Source organism: Eriocheir sinensis, chromosome 31 (assembly GCF_024679095.1).
Source record: "Eriocheir sinensis breed Jianghai 21 chromosome 31, ASM2467909v1, whole genome shotgun sequence".
Taxonomy (NCBI): domain Eukaryota; kingdom Metazoa; phylum Arthropoda; class Malacostraca; order Decapoda; family Varunidae; genus Eriocheir; species Eriocheir sinensis.
This window is the reverse complement of record NC_066539.1, coordinates 14,692,671-14,714,712: the sequence shown is the minus strand read 5'-3', so window position 1 is coordinate 14,714,712 and position 22,042 is coordinate 14,692,671. Positions and strand designations below refer to the sequence as shown.

The 22,042-nt window shown below is 43.1% G+C and overlaps 1 protein-coding gene across 3 annotated transcripts in view; it reads right to left on the bottom strand.

The window, feature by feature from the left end:
• The window catches only part of LOC127005929 (heterogeneous nuclear ribonucleoprotein K-like), a 163,981-nt gene extending 144,402 nt beyond the window's left edge, over positions 1–19,579 (bottom strand). For 2 of the 3 annotated variants that reach the window (XM_050875353.1, XM_050875350.1), the window contains exons 1-2: positions 19,459–19,579; positions 14,265–14,299 (exon numbers count right to left, since the gene is read on the bottom strand). The gene's annotated coding sequence lies outside the window, so the exon portion shown is untranslated. The remainder of the gene's footprint in view (positions 1–14,264; positions 14,300–19,458) is intronic. The other variant, XM_050875351.1, reaches the window with a different exon arrangement.
• Between the last annotated feature and the right edge of the window lie 2,463 nt (positions 19,580–22,042).

Below are 22,042 nucleotides of genomic sequence, written 5' to 3'. Positions count from 1 at the left end.
TATAAGGGAAAGGAATAACAACGACGAGGAGGAGGAAAGGCAGAACAGGCGAACAGAACAGGAGAAAGGAAGGTACGGAAGAAGAGAAAGGAAGGAAGGTAACGGAGGAAGAGGGGAAAGGAAGGATGCCTCACAACGCCCCCCATCACCCGGCCACCCCCCCTCCGCCCCCCACACACAACGTTTGCTCCCCAATTTTGTGGCGCGGAGGAAATGCCTGACTCGTGGTTATCGATTTCTTTCCCGGGAGGCTATTGTTCCCGAGGCCTTACGAGAGGTTACTTGGCCTTACCCAGTTGATATCCCTCCCGCCCCTTCCCGCCCTCCCTCCTTAACATACTTTTCTTCCTTCCTCCACAAACCTAAACAGTCTCCCACCCTCTTCCTCCTCGTCCTTCTCCTTCTTCTGTTTTTGCTCCCGTCCCTTCCCTCCTTCCTCCACAAACCTTAACAACCTTCCGCTCTCTTCCTCCTCCTCCTCCGCCTCCGCCTTCTGTTCATGCTAACCCAGGGAAGATATCTTGGTAAAAGGTGTGTGTGTGTGTGTGTGTGTGTGTGTGTGTGTGTGTGTGTGTGTGTGTGTGTGTGTGTGTCAGGGGGGGGGAGGGGGTAAAGGAAGAGACGCCGTTCACTGCAGGCTATCCGATACACCGTCCAAACACACACACACACACACACAGACACACACACACAGAACTCTCTCTCTCTTCTATATTCCACACAGGCATGGACGGTGACGTTGCCCTGTCTGTGCCTCCGCCGGCTCCTGCTCCTCCTCTGATCTGATGAGGCAGTCAGTAATCCTCCTCCATAATGTATGAGCAACAGCCTCGTTCGTCTCGCCTCGGCCTGACTCGTTCCCGCCACCACCACCCCAGGCCACCATAACCAACAACTTGTCACACACACACACACACACACATACACACGCACACGTCACCAGGCACAAAAGATAACAACCACTTCCTTTTTTTTTTGTGTGTGTGTGGCACCCACTGGTCACCTTCGAGATTCTACCGACCCACCCCCCACAACCCCCACCCGCCTGCCCTCACACACGCACAGATCTGGACTTCACAAGCTGGAGCTGCCTTCATTGTGAGAAAGAAGAGATAGAGGTGACTTATTCATGGCATTCAAACTCACAAAGGGCCTGGAACATGGAGCCAGTGAAGACTTGCTGGTAAGAGATAGAGGACGGACGAGGGGACATGAGCGAAAATTGAGGAAAACAAGATGCATAACGGATGTAAAGAAATTCGGCTTCCCCAATAGGATCACTGATACTTGGAATAGACAAGATGCGAAGTTGAAGGTAAGGACGTTCACGATTTCGAGACAAACTAAACAAAAGTGGAGAAAGGGTAACACTACCTTAACCCGTTAGCAGCGAGGGGCCAAATTTGTGGCTTTACCGTGTAGCAGCGACGGTCCAAATTTTTGCCGTGATATAAACCCCAAAAAATAGAGGATGCATAAACTGATTACAAATGCATTGATATATATTGTGAAACAGTTTGCGTGAGTGATGATTTTTTTCTCATTTTTCTCGCTTAGAGGGTCCTTTAAGAAACACGATCCCCGCACATACCGGGTTAACTCAAATCCTGTATACCATAAATAGGTGAATACAAGTAGGTAACACACACACACACACACACACACACACACACACACACACACACACACACACACACACACACACACACACACACACTGGATACACTTTCCTAAGCCAGCCCACCATCCCTTGAAGCCTGAAGGGATCACCTCCGAGCAACGTCCCACCAAACAGGGAAGAAACTAGATGAACAGGTTAAAACCGGACGACGGAGGTGAACAAACAGACCGACTTGCGGCCCACAGAGACACCAACACAGAAGCATGACCCGAGAAGCATTTACGGAGAGTTGGATGATATAGTTAAGTAGTGGTATGCAAATAGGTAGGTAAGTAAATGGATAGGATATTAGGTGATTGGTAGTCAGATGGGACCGTAGGTAGGCAGGCAGGTAAGTTGGTGAGTTGGTAGGTTAGGTAGATAGTAGGAAGTATTTGGAGAAGTAGGTAGGAAAAAGTTGGACGGTTAAGTAGTAGTTAGAAAGGTAGGTGTGAAGTAGTTTACGTGTGAAGTAGTTATAGTAGTAGTTTAGGTGGAATTGATAGCAGTTGGGTGGGTAGGTAGATATGGACTAGGTAGGTAGGTGGGTAGGTTGGACGTAGTTAAGTAGGAAGTAGTTAGGTAGATAGATAAAAAGAAGTTAGGTATGCACGTAGGCGGAATGTACTTGGGTAGGAAGATACCAAGTAGTCATATTTATAGGTAGATATATAATAAGCAGCTAGGTAGATATAAATACATACATACATACATGCATCCATACACACATACATTTAGACAGGCTGGTTGCCAATTGGTGGTTAACCCGGTAGCAGCGACGGGCCAAATTTGTGGCTTTACCGTGTAGCAGCGACGGGCCAAATATGTAGCTTTACCGTGTAGCAGCGACGGGCCAAATTTGTGGCTTTACCGTGTAGCAGCGACGGGCCAAATTTGTGGCTTTACCGTGTAGCAGCGACGGGCCAAATTTATGCCATGATATAAACCCCCCAAAATCGATGATACATAATCTGATCACAAATCCTTTGATATATATTATGAAATGGTTTGTGTGAGGAGTGTTTTTTTCTCATTTTTCTTGCTTGGAGGGACCATTAAGAAACATGATCCCCGCTGCTACCGGATTTAAAAGGGAAGGTACAAAAAAAAATCGACATGGTATATATAAAATTAGACGGATTGGCTGAATGGGAGGACAGGTAACAGAAATCCAATATGTGTGGAGGTGAGTCAATCAGTTTGGGTATGGACAGCAGGTAGATATACGAAGGTGTGGTGGGTGAAGGCTGGCGCTGCACGTCTCCTCCTGCTCCTCCTAATGGCCCTTCTGCTTCACATCCCCTTTTTTTCCTCTTCCTGTCCCATGCTCTCACTCCTCCTCCTCCTCTCCTAATCTTCAATCACGTCACAACTAAGGGTATTTTAATTATATCCTTCTTTCATCTTTCTCTTCTCCTAACCTACTTCACGTTATCACAATGTTCATCACTCCTCCTCCTCCTCCTCCTCCTCCTCCTCCTCTCCTAATCTTCTATCACGTCACAACTAAGGGTATTTTAATATTATCTTTTTTTCTTCTTTCTCTTCTCCTAACCTACTTCACGTTATCACAATGTTCATCACTCCTCCTCCTCCTCCTCCTCCTCCTCCTCCTCCTCCTCCTCTCCTAATCTTCTATCACGTCACAACCAAGGGAATTTTCATATTATCCTTTTTCTTCTTTCTCTTCTCCTAACCTACTTCACGTTATCACAATGTTCATCATAAAATCCTTGTTCTTCTTGTTCTTGTGTTTGTTCTTCTCCTCCTCCTCTTACTTCTCTCCTATACCATTTCACGTTATCACAGTGGTTATCATTATCATCTTCGAAGCTCCTCCTCTTCTCCTAATCCTATTTTAAGTCATCAACATGGACATCACAAACATCACCATCATCGTCATCATCATCATCTATTTCCTAGTCCTCGTGCCTTGTTGCTCCTCCCCTTCATCATCCTGGGGTATGTGCCCTGATGGCTCTATGGTGGGTTGCGTGCCGCCCAAGAACTGCAATATTTAATCCGGGAATAGGGTGCGGGTGACTGCAACCGCCGAACACGCCAATTTAGCCACCATTACCGTGCGGGATGAGCCTGGCCCCGCCCCGGTGACGTCAACGCGATGGAAGGGGCGCCGCGAGGACGGCCGGGAAGGGCGGCGAACATGACGACGCATGGGACGGGACGACGGGGTAAAATGTGAACGGGAATGGAGGACCGACTGGAAAATGTGTAAGGAAAAGAGGAACGACTATAATTGTGACAGGGAGGGGAAAGACGACTGTAAAATGCAGAAAGGGATGGAAGGACGTCTGTAAAGTGTGGAAATGTAGGACGGAAGACGCAGGAGTAAAATGTGAACTGGGAGGATGAGGAAACTGTAAAATGTGATTTGTGTTGTAAAGTAAAGGATAGAAGAGACGTGGCAATAATTTTTACTAAGTCAACACAAATTAATGGAGAATACGTTCGTTTAGAATATTTAGAAAAATTATATATGAATTACTTTATGAAAGGAAAAGCCAAAGATCGTACAATACATTTCATGACTTTCATTTTTTAAGAGAAAGCGTGTAACAAACGGAAATAACTCTTTCCAACTGGGAAGGACTCGCTTGTGAAGTCGTCTCTTTGGCATAAATACAAAAAAAAAACCTTCTTTCGTCGCCCAAAGTAGTCATTCACTCCTCGTTCATTGAGACCGATAAAAGATGACCAAATGAAATATATTGCAGAGCTTAAGTGTGGGAAAATTTTATATGAACGTAAAAGATAGATAGGTAGATAGATAGCAAAACAGAGAGAGAGAGAGAGAGAGAGAGAGAGAGAGAGAGAGAGAGAGAGAGAGAGAGAGAGAGAGAGAGAGAGAGAAACTTTGGGGAAGGTTGACCTCACCACCTAAATGTGACCAAGTTTGTTTGGCAGTCAATCTCTCCATGATTTCTCCCAGCTGTGCCTCAGTAAAGTTAACTTGCAGCCGTTCGGTGCCATCGCCTCGCCAACCCTCGCGTGGCTGGCTGGGCAGGTTCAGGCCAGGCAAGGCGCGGGGAGATGGAGGGGGAAGGCCGAGACTGAACATGGAAGGGAAACTGCTCTTGTATACATACGATTTGGACTCTCTCTCTCTCTCTCTCTCTCTCTCTTACTTTCCATTTCTTTTCTCTTTTTTTTTTCTTTATTTCTCTTGCTTTATTTTGATTTTTTCTTTCTTCTCTCTCTCTCTCTCTCTCTTACTTTCCATTTCTTTTCTTTTTTCTTTATTTCTCTTCTTTATTTTGATTTCTCTTCTCTCTCTCTCTCCTCTCCTCCTCTCCTTATCCACACGACCCTGGCCACAATCTTTTTCAAATCTCACCCCGTCCCTCGCCCTTTCATCGACCAATATCTGCAATGCCCCCCTCCCTCACCCGCCCCGCCGAGGAGGTTACGAACTGGGATGCACCAATGGGAGGGTCGGGGTACAGGCCGCCCCAAGGATCCTCAGGTGACACCCCCGCTCCCTCCCCTTCCCCCTCCCAGCCCCCTGAACACCCTGACACCCACTTAGAAACCAGCCAATTTTCCCCTATCAATCATGTTAAGGACCTCTCTTCGATAATATTGGTGCTGATGGTGATGATGATGCTACGTTTGGGGTGACTGCAGGTACAAGGTGAGACTTATGCTTATTTGTTTTTTGTTTGTTTCAGAGCAATAGTTACGCCGTAGCTGCTCCTAAGACATGATGAGCCGCGCGAAAGGACTTGCCTAGGTAGACACACTAGAGGTAAAGGAAATGTTGGGTGCGTAAGCTATTGCTGGGCATGACCTCGGTGCTTATCTCCGTCGCATTGGCACGACATTACTGGCTCAAAATTGGGTTCACGCCAAATATAAACTATTCCTCCTGTTTTTTAGTGTTAAACCGCCAAATTATTCCCACGAAATTAGTCTACTTTCTTTGCATAGACAGAAATAAATGGTGTGGTAGTTACTCATTGATTTCTTTGGAGCTGCAAATTCTAAACAGTTGTAAAAAAGTACCAGGCATGCGTTGATTCAAAAGGGAAGAATTCCATGATTTATTGCGATTAAAATGTAGAGAATCGCTTTCATGTGTCAGCCAGATGTGTTGCACGAGAGAGAGAGAGAGAGAGAGAGAGAGAGAGAGAGAGAGAGAGAGAGAGAGAGAGAGAGAGAGAGAGAGAGAGAGAGAGAGAGAGAGAGAGAGAGAGAGAGAGAGAGAGAGAGAGAGAGAGAGAGAAAAAAAAGCGAGAAAGAAATAAAGAAAAGAAGAAAAGAAATGGAAAGTAAAAAAAGAAAGAAAAAGAAAAAACTCGAGAGAGAGTGAGAGAGAGAGAGAGAGAGAGAGAGAGAGAGAGAGAGAGAGAGAGAGAGAGAGAGAGAGAGAGAGAGAGAGAGAGAGAGAGAGAGAGGCACCAGCCCCTTGCGTGCACACCGCTCGTTTCCCTCCCTGTCCGGTGAAGGGAATTAGGAAAACTGCGGAAGCCAATTTTTACTGACCCTGAACTCGCGGCGACACCACTTACAACAGTAATAATAATAATAATAACAACCGTAATAATAATAATAACAGTAATAACAATAATAATAATAATAAAAATGAGTAGTAGTAGTAGTAGTAGTAGTAATAGTAAAAACAACAACAACAATAATAATAATAATAATAATAATACCATCACCACCAATAACACCGCCACCACCATTATAGGCCGGTGTACACCCCCCCCCCCACCATTGCTGCTACTCCTGTGCCGTCGCCAGTGTTGACTCGCTCGTGTTAACTCGCCGCAGCCGCCAAGAGACACTTCATGCATATTATCCGAGCCTCGCAACAACGTGCTAACAAGAGCGCCATGTAAACATTTTCTTAACCCGGTAGCTGCGGGGATCAAGTTTCTTAAAGGCCCTTCCCTCCCAGCGAGAAAAAAATCATCACTCACGGAAACCATTTCATAATATATATCAACGCATTTGTGAACAGTTTATGCATCATCTATTTTGAGGGGGTTTATATCATGGCAAAAATTTGGCCTATCGCTGGGACACGGTAAAGTCACAAATTTGGCCCGTCGCTGCTTCCGGGTTAAAAACGAAATAAATTAATACCACGGCACAGCCTTTACGCATACGATTACATTCATCAACTACGGTGTTTTCTTTTCCTGCGTGTGCCAATAGGCCTAGATAAATTAAAATAAATTACTGTGTTATAAATCATAGCGGTATTATAGTTACATTTTATTTTTCTATGTATATATTAGTATTTACACTGCCTTTGGGTAAATAGCGGGCGTCGTCCTCTTCCCCTATATAATTATTACTAGTAGTAGTAGTAGTAGTAGTAGTAGTAGTAGTAGTAGTAGTAGTAGTAGTAGTAGTAGTAGTAGTAGTAGTAGTAGTAGTAGTAGTAGTATCATCATTGTTCTTGTTGTTGATGTTACCTTTATTACAATATATGAATACATCGTCGTTAGCGCCGATTTGTACACTGCTGAACAAAGCCCTTTCCCAACTTCCTCCGCCTATTTCTATCTCAGGTCGGTGTAGTCCATCCTGCTGGGCAAACGCTATATCATCTCTCCACCCAGTCTTCTGCCCGCTCTGACTTCTGGGTTGCCATTGTTAATCTAGTTTTTCATCTATCAGTTCCACACATGATTTGATTCTAAATTTGTTCTAAATCGTTAAAATATCCTTAACTTTGTCCGTTCCCTACACGTCTACGTCCAGCAGTGGTTTAGTAATGGCTGAAGACGATCGATAATAGTTAAGCGTGCTCTCTTCCTATTTCCCCGTACTTTAAATCAAGCCTTTTTCCTTCCATTTATCTTATTGATAATAGTTAAGCGTGCTCTCTTCCTATTTCCCCGTACTTTAAATCAAGCCTTTTCTTTCCATTTATCTTATTGCACTTCTTAACTGTCTCTCTAGGTCTTTAGCGAGGCGTCAAGTGTCTCGACCTGGCTGAAGATGATCGATAATAGTTAAGCGTGCTCTCTTCCTATTTCCCCGTACTTTAAATCAAGCCTTTTCTTTCCATTTATCTTATTGCACTTCTTAACTGTCTCTCTAGGTCTTTAGCGAGGCGTCAAGTGTCTCGACCTGGCTGAAGATGATCCATAATAGTTAAGCATGCTCTCTTCCTATTTCCCCGTACTTTAAATCAAGCCTTTTCTTTCCATTTATCTTATTACGCTTCTTAATTCTCTCTCTAGATCTTTAGCGAGGCGTCAAGTTTCTCGACTGTGTATTAGGACATGGCAGGATAACGAAGGGCTGGGAAGGGACACGGGAAGAGGGGAAAGACAGGGATAGGGACAGATAGATAGACAGAGAGACAGAGATAGAGAGAGAAAGACCGCTACCTTCATCACCACGCCCCCACCTTCACCTCAGCACACACACACACACACACACACACACACACACACACACACACACACACACACACATTGTTGTACATCATTCTCTTCAGGGGGGATAGGAGGTTGCTATCAAATTAATAAATATTGCCATGTTTATCAAAAGCGTTCGATCTCATTCCAAACACCTTCCTGACTTATTTTCCGTGGACTTGTCTTGCATTAATTATTTGTCCTAGATGTGAATTCCTCTACTTATTGATGTGTTTCATTTCCGATCATCATTTATTGTCCTAACTGATTATCAAACACCTTCGTTTTCTTCATATTCATTTTCAGAGGAGGATAAGCAATTAGTGCAAACCTAGCCAACGAAAAAAGTCGGAAAGAGAATAGGAAAAAGATTGAGCGCTAATGGTAAACACTGTTATGTAAAGAATAGGAGCCTGCCACTCTCCCTGAAGAGAAAGCTGAACAATCAGTGTATCCATCCAGTCCTGGCACACAGTAACTTGGCGCCTCACAAACGATTAATGGGGAAAGCTGTAAAGCACACAAGGAGAAATGGAGAGAAAATGCAGGGTATCAATATGCACTAGTATGGTAATGGCTGTTCATGATGATGCGTATATATTGCAGGATCCTGAGAAAAATATATCCATTCTAAAGTATACTAAAAATGACATCACAAATCATAATAAAAACATCAGGATATGAGTGACACCAAGGTATTCTTTTCGTTCGGTGCATTTCAGTAACGCGAGTAAGTACCTTTTTTTTTTTTTTCATAAGCACGGATTCACAACTATTAATTAAGAACTGGCGGAGTAGAGACCAGATAAGAGAGAATCGCAATCACTCACACACACACACACAAAGAGAGAGCAACCATCCAAGCAAGCGCGCGATGCACCATTCCCGTCGCGGGCACATTAGGCAGCGACATTAAGATAAGACAGCCTGAGTTACGGCGCGGGAAAAATACAAATAAACACCACGTGCACCAAGATGAGGAGTGGGAGGGGCAGCCGACATGGGGGACGGAGAGAATGATGAGACGGGGAACTGTAGGGGAGTGGAGGACAAGGATGGGAACGAGAGGATAAGAAAAGGAAACTAAAAAAAGAACATACGGAGAAGAGAAGGATAGGGAAGAGAGGGAGGGAACAAGGGCAGTCTAAAGGGAGTTAAGGACAAGGATGGGAATGGAAAGAGGATAAGAACGGGAGATTAAAGGACAAATATACGGAGAAGAGAAGGGCAGGGAAGGGAGGGAGAGGACAAGGGAGCCTAAATGGAGAATGGAGAGATGGAGATAACGAAGGGCAGGGAAGGGACAGGGGAAGAGGGGAAAGACATGGATGGGGACAAAAATAGATAGAGATAGATAATGATCGCTACCTCCATCATCACGCCCCCACCCTCACCTCGACACACACACACACACACACACCTTCAAGATGATACAAACCACGCCAATCATCCAACAAGTCAATCAGCTGTTACCCTTCCCGTCTCCCCCTTTCCACGATAACACCATGTCAGCCCTCTCCCACCATCACCTCCATCACCAGCACAGCCACCAGATCTGATAAGATAACCAAACCAGCCGGGTGACCGCTATCTTTACGCCTACATTTACTTGTTCTTGGGGGAGAAAAGGAGGATCTACTGAAGGGTGGAGAGAAAGAGGAGCATGGACGGGTTTGTTGGGTTTGTGCAATGAGCGATGTGCTACTGGAATGCATGAGTGGAGGTGGTAGTGGAGCAAGAGAAGTTGATGTGTGGAGAGGGGAGGAGATGGGAGGCTGGTGTGTGGAGGGGAGGGGGGATGGATGGGAGGAGAGTGGAGTGGTGTGGGAGGGAGTCAGAGAGGGAGAAGACGGAGAGGTTTGGGAAAATCAATAGTAAAGGAATGAATTAGTACTTTTGGGTGATACGAGAGAGAGAGAGAGAGAGAGAGAGAGAGAGAGAGAGAGAGAGAGAGAGAGAGAGAGAGATGCCAAAAACTCCTACGAAAGTCTAGTTAAATATGCGTGCTTGGGCGCCGAAATGTTAACGAATATGGCTGCATCTCTACTGATTTGAATTGCTCCCTCTACTCTGTTATTTGCTATCTTCTATTCCTCCTCCCCGTTGTCAATACTAATCCTCTCAACACTGACTCCCGTTCACATCTTCAGACATCTTTTTTTCTTCTTCCGTTAACATGCTTGGATTCAAATTTTACTGCATCACATCATTTCCTTTTCTCCTCACGTTCTGTTCGGTCATTCACATTCTGCTAGTCTTCCTCCTCTTCTTGTTTCTCCTCTTCCTCCTCCTCCTACTCCTCATCATCACCACCATCATCCTTCTTCTCATCGTTATCATAATTATAGTGTTATCCTCTTTTTTGACACTCCTTTGACCTCTGTTTGGGAGCAGTGAGTAGCGGGCTTTTTCTATTGTTTTCTTTGAGCCCTTGAACTGTTTCCTTACATGTAAAAAGAAAAAAAAAATCCTCTCCTCTTCCTCTCTATTTTCCCCAAAACGATGATATAGTGATTTCACAGCCTTAGGACTCCTTCAGTATAAAACAAAAAAGGAAACTAAAAAAAAACAGAGCTTCACGGAGGGAGAAAAAAGAAGGTAAGAACTCCTGCCGGTTAGTGGAGAATGATTATCTCACGGCAGCTGCTGATGATAATCTAATCACACTCACACACACACCCGAGAGAGAGAGAGAGAGAGAGAGAGAGAGAGAGAGAGAGAGAGAGAGAGAGAGAGAGAGAGAGAGAGAGAGAGAGAGAGAGAGAGAGAGAGAGAGAGAGAGAGAGAGAGAGAGAGAGAGAGAGAGAGAGAATTATCATCTATTTCTAGTTGCCTATTTATATTTTTACTTGACTGAGTCCATCTCGTATTGTGCCGCATTTTGATTTTATGTATGTGTAATAATAATGATAATAATAATAATAATGATAATAATAATAATAATAATAATAATAATAATAATAATAATAATAATAATAATTCTACTAATAAAGGTCAGGGTAAAGTTAAAGGCTTTGGGCCTACGCTAGACGTGGCCTCGGTTCTCATCTCCGTCGCATTGACCCTTGTGCCTGTGGAAAGAAGAACCCTTTCATCGGGGACACAGTGTAGCAACCGGGTTAGCACAGTTTACCTTCCCCAGGTTTCCCCAGGCCCCCATTTATCAACGAGCCCGAAAGGAAGAATGAACAGTTGGGCAGGCTGCACCCCGACTGCCCGGGCAGGGATTCGAACCCGGGCCCAGCGGATTAGTAGCTAGGTACGATAACCGCTGCACCACGGAAGCGCCGATAATATCACTGTGCAACAAAGGCCCTGATGATAAAGATAATAATAATAATAATAATAATAATAATAATAATAATAATAATAAATCAAATTTTGAAGGGCGTTATAGAGTGGTGAGTGTGTGGGATGGTGGGGTATTGTGTGTGGCGATGTCGAAAGAACACTCGGGTTAAAGACAGCAGTAAAGTGTTCATTCCTGGGCAAACGAGATAAGGAGGAAATGGGAGGGCGTGCTTGGGGAGGCTTCTGTATGCAACCTTGTTAGCGGGTAGCTTGTAACTTGTCTGCCCGAATGACAGGACTATAGCAATGCACTGCCACTGGACAGACCTTGCGTGTCGGGAGTGTCGCTGTGGTAGACGGGTACGTCGACGACATAGTCATTGCTGCTTTTCCTTGGCACCACTGTCACACTGCACTGTCTGTTACTAAATTGAAACTGCATTACTCGAAATGGTTCATTATTTGGAATGTTATTATTAAAACAATTGAAATGGTGTGTGTGTGTGTGTGTGTGTGTGTGTGTGTGTGTGTGTGTGTGTTATTTTTTTATGTGTATGTGTGAGTGTGTGTGTGTGTGTGTGTGTGTGTGTGTGTGTGTGTGTGTGTGTAAGGGATGATCATCTTGATTTCTTTCCCCTCTCTCTCTCTCTCTCTCTCTCTCTCTCTCTCTCCACACACACACACAGTGACGCCCAAGAAAAAAATCAATACTTTCCTGTTCATTATCTAGGAGGAGGAGGAGGAGGAGGAGGAGGCTTTATCCTGCTAGTTGGTTATTCCTTACAAGTTGAGAGAGAGAGAGAGAGAGAGAGAGAGAGAGAGAGAGAGAGAGAGAGAGAGAGAGAGAGAGAGAGAGAGAGAGAGAGAGAGAGAGAGAGAGAGAGAGAGAGAGAGAGAGAGAGAGAGAGAGAGAGAGAGAGAGAGAGAGAGAGAGAGAGAGAGAGAGAGAGAGAGAGAGAGAGAGAGATTCAAAACTTTAATTGAGCTTTCCGGCGGTTCTTCCTGCAATGACTCACTTTCCTGTGGAGTTCGAGTCTGGGCGGACGGGAGCAGAAAAGTCTATTTCGGAGCGGCAAACAGCTAGCCAATCAGGAGACAAAGCTGTGACATCACCACTTGACCAATATATATATATATATATATTGCGTCTATGAGCTACCCTTTGTAAGCCATACACTTGCATGATTAAATTTTTTGCCTATTATCAGGAATTTTCATCGAGATTTATTTCCCCAAGACAACTTTCCTGAAAAGGCTGTGAAGGCATGGTGAAAACAACAAGTCACATTACGCTCCCATTTGAGGCTTTAGTTGAGAGGTTGGTGCAATTCGAGCAATCCCATACCTCGAAAAAAGATGCCAGATTATCTGGAAAGCATAATATGGTACAGAAAACTGGGTCTACTATATAAAAAAAAATGTTTTTTTCTTATCCCAGTGTAATTCAAAACAAAGTTATGAATATTGAGAACATTTTTCTTCAATAATCTAAAACACAGATGCAGTATTATAATAAATGAAATTATGAACCTTCGGTTGGACCGCTGTACAATCTACGACCTAGGAAAAAAATTGTTCATTGTTTTTTGGTCTACAAAAAACTTCTAAAGCTACTAACAATTTTATGTACTTGATACACTAAAGCAAGTAATAAATCACGAACACAGACCATACTTATGTGGCATCTCCGATAGCATATATATATATATATATATATATATATATATATATATATATATATATATATATATATATATATATATATATATATATATATATATATATATATATATATATATGGTTCTCAGGTTTCATTACAATGTTTTCTTGGTGTGATTAATATACAATGTTTCAAGTGAAGCAGCAAATGCATATTTATGTTGTAAATAGTACAGCTGTAATAATCAAGAGGACTTGTGGATCCTGCGGATAAAGTTAGCCCATTCTGCAAGCAGTTGCATTCATGGTCATCTGACAAGGTGGCGAAATAGTACTATATTTGGAGGTCACTTTGGTGATATTTGAAGTTTTATTTTCCCTGGTGGTAAAAACTAAGACTACAAGACAAAGTTGAATGATATTATTATTGTTCTGACAACTGGAAGTGTTACAGGACCAAATCAGTACACAGGTTAAAAGAATAGAGATCTTCACATTAAATAATAGTACTATCACCTTGACAAAGTGCGGAAAGATCAACAAACATGAACTAAAGAACAGGTGCCTCATTGAAAATATTGTGATAGGAAATAACCATCAGCAGCAGTTTCAACAGTATTCTTGAAAGTACTATCCACACTACTGTACTATTTTCCATCCCAAAAAAACATATCTCATATAGGAGCCATCCACAGCTGTTCTTAGTCAAAAATATTTAAAATGCTTACTCTACAAGTGTTTCAAATCTATAAAGATAAACATAAAAACCATCAGCTATAAATATTTAATGATATACCGGTGATGGTGGGTACTACAGATGTACGGTGATCGTTTGGATGGCGGGGTGGTATGGACATGATATTTTCTGAGGCATCTGTGCCTCAGAAAACGTGTGTGTAATTCACCATAGCCTGACCACGAGTAGGACTTGCTTTCGCCAGCAGGTACCTGCACGACATGAGCAAGTGCTCATTATTGTCGATCTCTGGGTACTCCCAGGACCTCACACACCACACACCCCATCCCCCTTGCTCAAGGGGGGACAGTAACCACTCCTAGTCAACGGAAAGAATCCGGCCTGAGCGGGGCTCAAACCACCGCCTGTTTGGCCATGAAGCCTTGCAGCCCTCTAATCAATTGAGCTACCGGAGCGGCAGTTCCGGTAGTGTGTGTGTGTTCCAACTGTGTACCCTATTAAGTTTCCCAAAATTCTGTACCTACTTTCAGACACTGATAACACTGATGTTACACATTACCTTGTTTTGGTCCCTATGAAGAAAATGGGTGGCCTCTGAAAAAAGATAAAAGAAAATATCAAAACATGGCATCTAATCAAGTGCATGACACAAATCTACCCACAAGATGACATTTCTATTTGACTCTCATATACATGCTTCAAAACTTGCCTTTATGCATTCTTATCACATGCCCAAAACACCTCAATGTTTGAGATTTCCCAGTTGTCCATTTCACATTCGACATACGTATTTTCCTTCCACATCCATACCACACCTCCAATACACATTCAAATTACTCATCTCATCCTAATTTGTTGGGTACATGATCAAGTAATTTACCACCACTACACACATCCTAAACTGTTGGGACTCATTCAGTGTTCATTTTCTGAGACCTCTGTTATTCAAGGTTTATTGATACAGAAATCTGCGGATGTTTATTAAATGTTTATAAAGTGGCATACTATTTACATATAACCTACATATATCATTGGCTTCCTTTGAATAGCCTATACTATATGACTTTCAACTTACATGACCTAATACAATCTAAATGGAGCAGCAAGTAGCGGGCTTTTTTTTTATTAGTTTCCCTTTTTGGTGCCCTTGAGCTATCTCCTTTGTTGTGAAAAAAAAAAAAAAATGCTATGTAAATTATTTACTGTATCATTTACTTAATAGTTTATGGAGAAATAACAAACCAGTATTGCCAACATCATATTATTATCATATATTCAACCAATCAACTAGCAGTAAACTTACAGAAAAAAAAGAGTACCTCTACAGGCAAATGCATTTTAGGCCTTGATAACCACACAAAAAAAATACAGTAAATAAATAAATAAAATAAATAAATAAATAAAAAAAATGTAGAATCCAGTCTTGGAAGATTTCTAGGTTGAGGAAATATGTGGAGGGAAGCGTAAGGCTATTGATAGTTAACTTTCAGATGCAAATCATGGTAAATAACATAATGGTCAGAACCTAGAAACTGTAAAGGAAGGAGGAGATTCAAGAATGTGTTAATCAAAAGCAACAAATGAGGAACAAGAGCGAGAACAAGAAACCTAGTAAAGGAGGCCAAGGCAATAAATGATCAGAGAATGGAGGATAAGTCAATGATTAACTGCAGTGTTGAATCAGAAGTTAAGGAAGTGGTATCTGCAGACAGAAGAGGAAAATGCAGAAGTCAGCAGTGTAAAAGGTTTGAAAATGGCATTTGCTAGTGTAGACAGTCTAGTCTCAAAGGGGTTGAAGATAAAGGACTTACTGAGAGAAAATGAGCCTGACTCCTGTCCCTTGGTGAGACAAAGTTAAGCGACGATGTCAATATCAAGGAGGGAGATAAAATATATAGACTGTGGAGAAGCAACAGGAAGGAAAAAATGGGAGTCATGATAGCAGTTAGGTAAGAATGATATTCAAGTGCACAATGAGCCTTCACATCTCTGCTACTCATGCTCTTTTTATTTCAGCTCAGAATAGTGCCAGATGTATTCTTTGACTTGCCAAAAATTCTTTCATCAATACAAAATGTTAAAATCTTGCCAACTCTAAATCCTCCAGGGTTATGGCATTTAGCCAATATCATCTTCAACAATTTAACATCATTCCCACCCCACCTTAATTTTGATGGCTGTACAGCTCTCAAATCTGTCTCTAAAGCTGAATTCTTCGCTCATACTTTCTCTGAAAATTCCACTTTGAATGATGCGGGGCATTTACCTCCTACTCATCCCCCTCTGAGTTCACTATGACAGTTATTAAAATTCATAAAAATTATGTTTTCTATGCCCCTCTCTGGCCTGAAACCTCTGAAGGCATATGGACCTGATGGAGTTAGTACTACTATTACTACTGGTGGAGGAGGGGTGGAGATTACCCAAATGTTGTCTAGATCTATCAACCCTTACTTCAGCGAGTTCGAGCAAGAGGAGTACTGGGAGCAGCACTGGCCAAGCAAGAGGCATGTATATATCACAGCAGTCATTTTAAAATATATTTGGCTTGTGCCACCAACAGGGTGAGGCTATCCACCAGACCCCTCAAAGGGCTGCATGAAAAATAAAACTATTGCTGCACTATCATTTTTTTTTTTTTTTTTACAACAAAGGAGACAGCTCAAGGGCACAAAAAAAGTAAACAACAATAAAAAAAATAAAAAAAGCCCACTACTCGCTGCTCACAAAAGAATCCAAAGAGGTGGCCGAAAGAGAGGTCAATTTCGGGAGGAGAGGTGTCCAGATACCCTTCTCTTGAAAGAGTTCAAGTTGTAGGCAGGAGGAAATATAGATGAAGGAAGATTGTTCCAGAGTTTACCAGCGTGAGGAATAAAAGAGTGAAGATGCTGGTTAACTCTTGCATAAGGGGTTTGGACAGTATAGTGATGAGCATGAGTAGAAAGTCGAGTGCAGCGGGGCCGCGGGAGGGGGGGAGGCATGCAGTTAGCAAGTTCAGAAGAGCAGTCTGCATGAAAATATTGATAGAAGATAGAAAGAGAGGCAACATGGTGGCAGAAATTAAGAGGTAGAAGACTATCAGTAAGAGGAGGAGAGCTGATAAGACGAAGAGCCTTAGACTCCACTCTGTCCAAGAGAGCTGTGTGAGTGGAGCCCCCCACACGTGAGATGCATACTCCATACGAGGGCGGACAATGCCCCTGTATATGGATAGCAACTGTGCAGGGGAGAAGAACTGGCGGAGACGATACAGAACGCCCAACCTCGAGGAAGCTGATTTAGTGAGAGACGAGATGTGAAGTTTCCAGTTAAGATTTTGAGTTAAGGATAGACCGGGGATGTCTAGTGTTGAAGATGGTGACAGCTGAGTGTTGTCGAAGAATAGGGGATAGGTGTTTGGAAGATTGTGTCGAGTTGATAAGTGGAGAAATTGGGTTTCTGAGGCATTGAAGGAAACAAGGTTCCTTTTACCCCAATCAGAAATGATAGTAAGGTCTGAGGTTAAGCGTTCTGCAGCCTTCAGCCTGGAGTCATGTAATTTCTGTTGAGAGGGTCTTCTGTTGAAAGAAGTTGAATAATGCAGAGTGGAGTCATCAGCATATAAGTAGATAGGACAGTTTGTTATGAAAAGAAGATCATTGATGAATAACAGGAAGAGAGTGGGTGATAGGACAGAGCCCTGTGGAACATCACTGTTAATAGGTTTATGAGAAGAACAGTGACCGTCTACCACAGCAGAGATAGAACGGCCGGAAAGGAAACTGGAGATAAAGGAACAGAGAGAGAGGGATAGAATCCGCTAGATCCCACCGATGCACATGAGGCGTCGATAAAAAAAAGTAATCGAGAGACCAACGACACATTATTATGTCATGTCAGGTGACAATAAGTCTCCTGAGCAGCCCAAACAGGGAGGTTTTGTATTATTTCGCCCAGGGGTTTATTTTCCTCTCCAGCAGCTTAAGAGTGATTTAACTTGCTGTTAAATAATTGTTAGTTTAAGTACCTGTAGCTATTTTGACTTCTAGTCTTAAGATAAGTGATTTACAGACATCCTCTCCAGCGAGAGGGAGTCTGTAAACACTTATCTTAAGACCAGAGGTCAAAATAGCTACCAACAATTATTTAACAGCAAGCTAAATCATTCTTAATCTGTTGGAGAGCAAAATAATACCCTGGGCGAAATAATACAAAACCTCCCAAGCTGTGTTTTGCCTGTTTGGGCCGCTCAGGAGACTGCGGCCCGCGGCACATTCGCCCATTAGCGGTCACACACACCACACACAGACGCAAACCTAAAAACCTCACCACCAAAGGGTAAATACATTTTTTTCTATCAGCAGGTACCACGTTGGGACATTTGGCTCCAAACAACAGCCAGTATTATTTTTTTTCTGAAATAGAAAAGAGGAACCGAGTTAAGTCAAAACAGTACTTGTCTCCGAGTCGCCACCGGATAGCCAATACGGTCCATTGGTAGAGGTTCACTTTAGGTCCCTCTGTGCTATCAATAAAGGTAACTTTTCACTGTTTTGCAAATATATGTCAGATTATAACACATGTGAACCCCTTGGACACATGCTATTTTGAGATAAATGCAGGTAGCAAGAGTCAATTAAACTAACGAAATATCAAAAGTATCTCTCAATTGACTTTCATGCCACTCAACACTTCTGCTCCTGCTTCCTGCCTGCGGTAGTTTTCTCGATCCCTCGCTTCAAGTCTGAGCTTCCTATTTATTATAGTTGCAATAAGACATTGTTTAAGCAGTGCTGGCTACTGTTCAAAGAGACTATGGGTTACTATTCTAGAAGTGATAAGTTATCATCCATTAAGTTAACATGGTCCTGTTAGTTTATAACAGCGGTGGCAGGATGCAGATTTGGTGGACTTGCTCCATGATCTTGAATTGATTTTAATTCAGGATATTTACCTTAATTTGTTTTTATTTCAAAATAATCCATGTCCAATGCCTTCTGGTTTGAGTACATTAAATTTCAACATTCAAATTTGTAGAATTACTTCCATCAAAAACTTGAAAAGCATTGCCCAGTAAACAACCTCACCCTACCTCATTTTCTCTCCCTTTCTGGTTGTTTACCTTCCCTTCCTGAGGACGAAGATGGTCTCACTACACGGCCTGTACCACTGCACGGCTGCCATGACAAGCAACCCATTATTATCCAGCACTGATATCAAACTACATTTATTATGGGTCATTCCCTTGTGAAACATGCATCAAGAAGTCCCTGACACGCAACCACCAGGCTAGCAACAACACTATTTGCAGGGGTAGTCGAGCACTGTGGGCCAGCTCGACTACCCAAGACAGCACGGCATGAGGAGTGACCAGGAAACGAATGTCAGTCAGGGTTGGTATTCTCAGACGCTTCCACCTCTCACATCAAATATTACCAAAGGCCAAAAAGAAGACCAACCGGGTTTTGGAGCGTTTGTTTGGGTTCATGGTACACAAGGGTCAAACTGCCAGAAGGAAATGCCCAAACTCCTACGAAAGCCTCGTCAAATATATGGACTTTGGGCGCACAAATGTTAAAGAATACGGCCCTTGGTGTGCCAGTACCAAAAAAACAGGCCTCGGTAATCTATGTCCCTCACTTGTTTCCAGGCTGTCAAACTCCTAGCTTCCCTGACGCCTTGCACCAACACCAGTATCGTCTCCTATTCTCTCCTGTAGGACCTCTCAGCCACTACCTGGGCTGTGAAATAGGGAGGAGGGTGGAGGAGCTCACCTTGGCTGGACCTGAAGAACACACTCCCCGCCTCAACACATCACAACAAACATGGCCGCCGTGCGCACCCCCCAACGCAGCGGCCTTGGCACCGCGGCTCCCCGCTGCTGGCCTGCCTCCCCCGCCTGCCCTGCTCGGCTTATCCTCCCGCTTACCCGTGCATGCTCAAGTCCAATCTGAACTTGTTAACTTACGATACTTTTCCGTCAGTGGTTTGCTTTTTTTTTAGGATTTATACATGTGCTATGGGTATGAAGTACAATTATCGATTTTTCTTGGTTAGTGCGCGTTCCCCCACAACCACCTGCGCCTGTATCACGCTCCCGCCAAAATTGAACACGGTTGCTTCCATACATAACGTAATAATTACGTTACGTAATTAAAGGAAAGACATTTGGAGAGAGCGGGCCTCAGCTAAAAATAATAAAGGAATTGATTAACATACAATCAAACTGCGTGTTCCAAAGCATAGGTAGCCTACGTATCTTCAGCCATATATTGGCTAAAATTTTGTGGTCAAAATGTCTGTATTTTTTATCGTACTATTTAAGGAGCCGAACCATCCCTCCAATCAATCAAATGAAGCACACACCAATAACGGGAGAGGTACTTTTATGACTTGCCTTTTACTCTTCTACGCCGTTCACGGAGGTTCTTTCAAGCAACTCTCGATGTAGGCATCTTATCTCGTACCATGTAGCGACTTCCCAGCAGGATCCGTCGTCGCCTTAATTGCTTAACCCACGAGCTTTGTGGGGTCTGCTTGGCCTCCTCCTTTAATTAAGGTTTTCTCTTACAGAAACAACCTAATGAGTGGGGTCGACGTTTGGGTATTACACCACATGCCCATATAACCAGAGTTTGTGCTTACGGACCATATAGGTAGACTATTCAATTTCATAGAGCGGTCGTAATTTGAGTCATTCTAGCGCTACCGTCATGGTTCTGCGACGACGAGGTCCAAATCTTTGCCTTCCACACAGTAATATGCAGTTGTCGACAATGCCATGCACTCGTGCTGAGTCCATAACACTGGACCAAGCCTGGAAGAGATTTTGGCGCGACCAGCCATGTTTTGCACGCTACCAAGGTATACATATAGTCTACGAGATATTTTCCACTATCTGGATGTCCTCGCTATATAAACGAATAACCTGTAATTTCTCTTTCATCCGGTAGACTTTCAAGCACATGCAGTAGTCTTTTCCAGAGACCTAAATTCCACTGGCTTCGTCTCCTCGTGCATTGCCTCTAGAGCAGTAGTTCTTAAACTTTTTAAACCGACCCCCCCCCCCCCCCCCCCAAGGAATAGATCCTTCCCTCCACGTCCCCTGCCCCCGGCATTGAAATTTCTCTCCAGATTTAAACAATGCAAAGTCTAAGAAGACTATAGATAACTAATTAATGTTAAGAAATGCGATAACTTTGTATTTTCTCATAAACTTCTCAATATTAGACAATGGTCCGGAGCTCGTCCCCCCCCTAGAAAATCACTAACGCCCCCATAGGAAATCGCACTCCCCACTCCCCACTGTTTTAGAGTCATCACAGGAACCTCGAATCCAGCCGACTTGGTCGGCTCGACTGACGTCAGCCGATTGAGTCGGCCTGTTGGCACCCCACCTTAATGACGGGCTCATTATGCCTCCCTTCAGACAATCGACAAACCACCTCTGTAGGGCTCTTCCATAGCCCAGCCAGCCATCGTGCTGGCGAAAATAAGACAAGACCGCTTCAACCTTTCACAGCCCTCACTATCGTAGAGGGTCTCCGCCTCTCGAAGCACATGAGTTTATCTAACCGAGATAATAAAGCTTTACCCCAACATTCCGCCCGGGATTCGAACCCGGGCTACCGAGAGAGAGGCAGACACTGGGGTCGAGCGAAAGAGCGAACTGTTGTCATTTGGATTTTTTTTTTCGCGTCTCGGGGTCATCACATGACCACTCTCATTTAATCATTTTTTTGTGCTTCAATTTTTTTCTTGTCACATTAAATCATCACATTTTCTATGGTAGCATGCATGACCAGTTACCTTCCACTGGCAGACGTGCATGGCTACTCCTACTCCTTCAGAGGTACGGACTATGCACTGTATGCACTGTGCATGAGCAGCATATAAAAAAGGTTTTTTTAGAGGTCTCAGATATCTGCGTGTTCTCAATATCCATGGATGTCAAGGTACGTATATATATATATATATATATATATATATATATATATATATATATATATATATATATATATATATATATATATATATATATATTACTGTCATTTTTCCAACACTTCACCCAAGATTCAAACCTGGGCCACCAAGACAGGAGGGTAGACACTAGCATTTTTAAGGCCTTGGTGGTCTTTTTCTTGGGGCCATCATTCTTACGTACAGTTAAGAGTAAAGAGCCAGTTAGGAGACCACCATTCCTTGCAGGAATCCAGAGTCGCAGCACCTCCTGACACGAGGTAATCATCTGCTGTTAGTATGGCTCTCATAAGATTTACATAGATCAGACCACACAAACCCCGTGGTCCAAACTAGGTGGTCTGTCCTTAAGTGATTCTACCACCATTTACGTAGTCG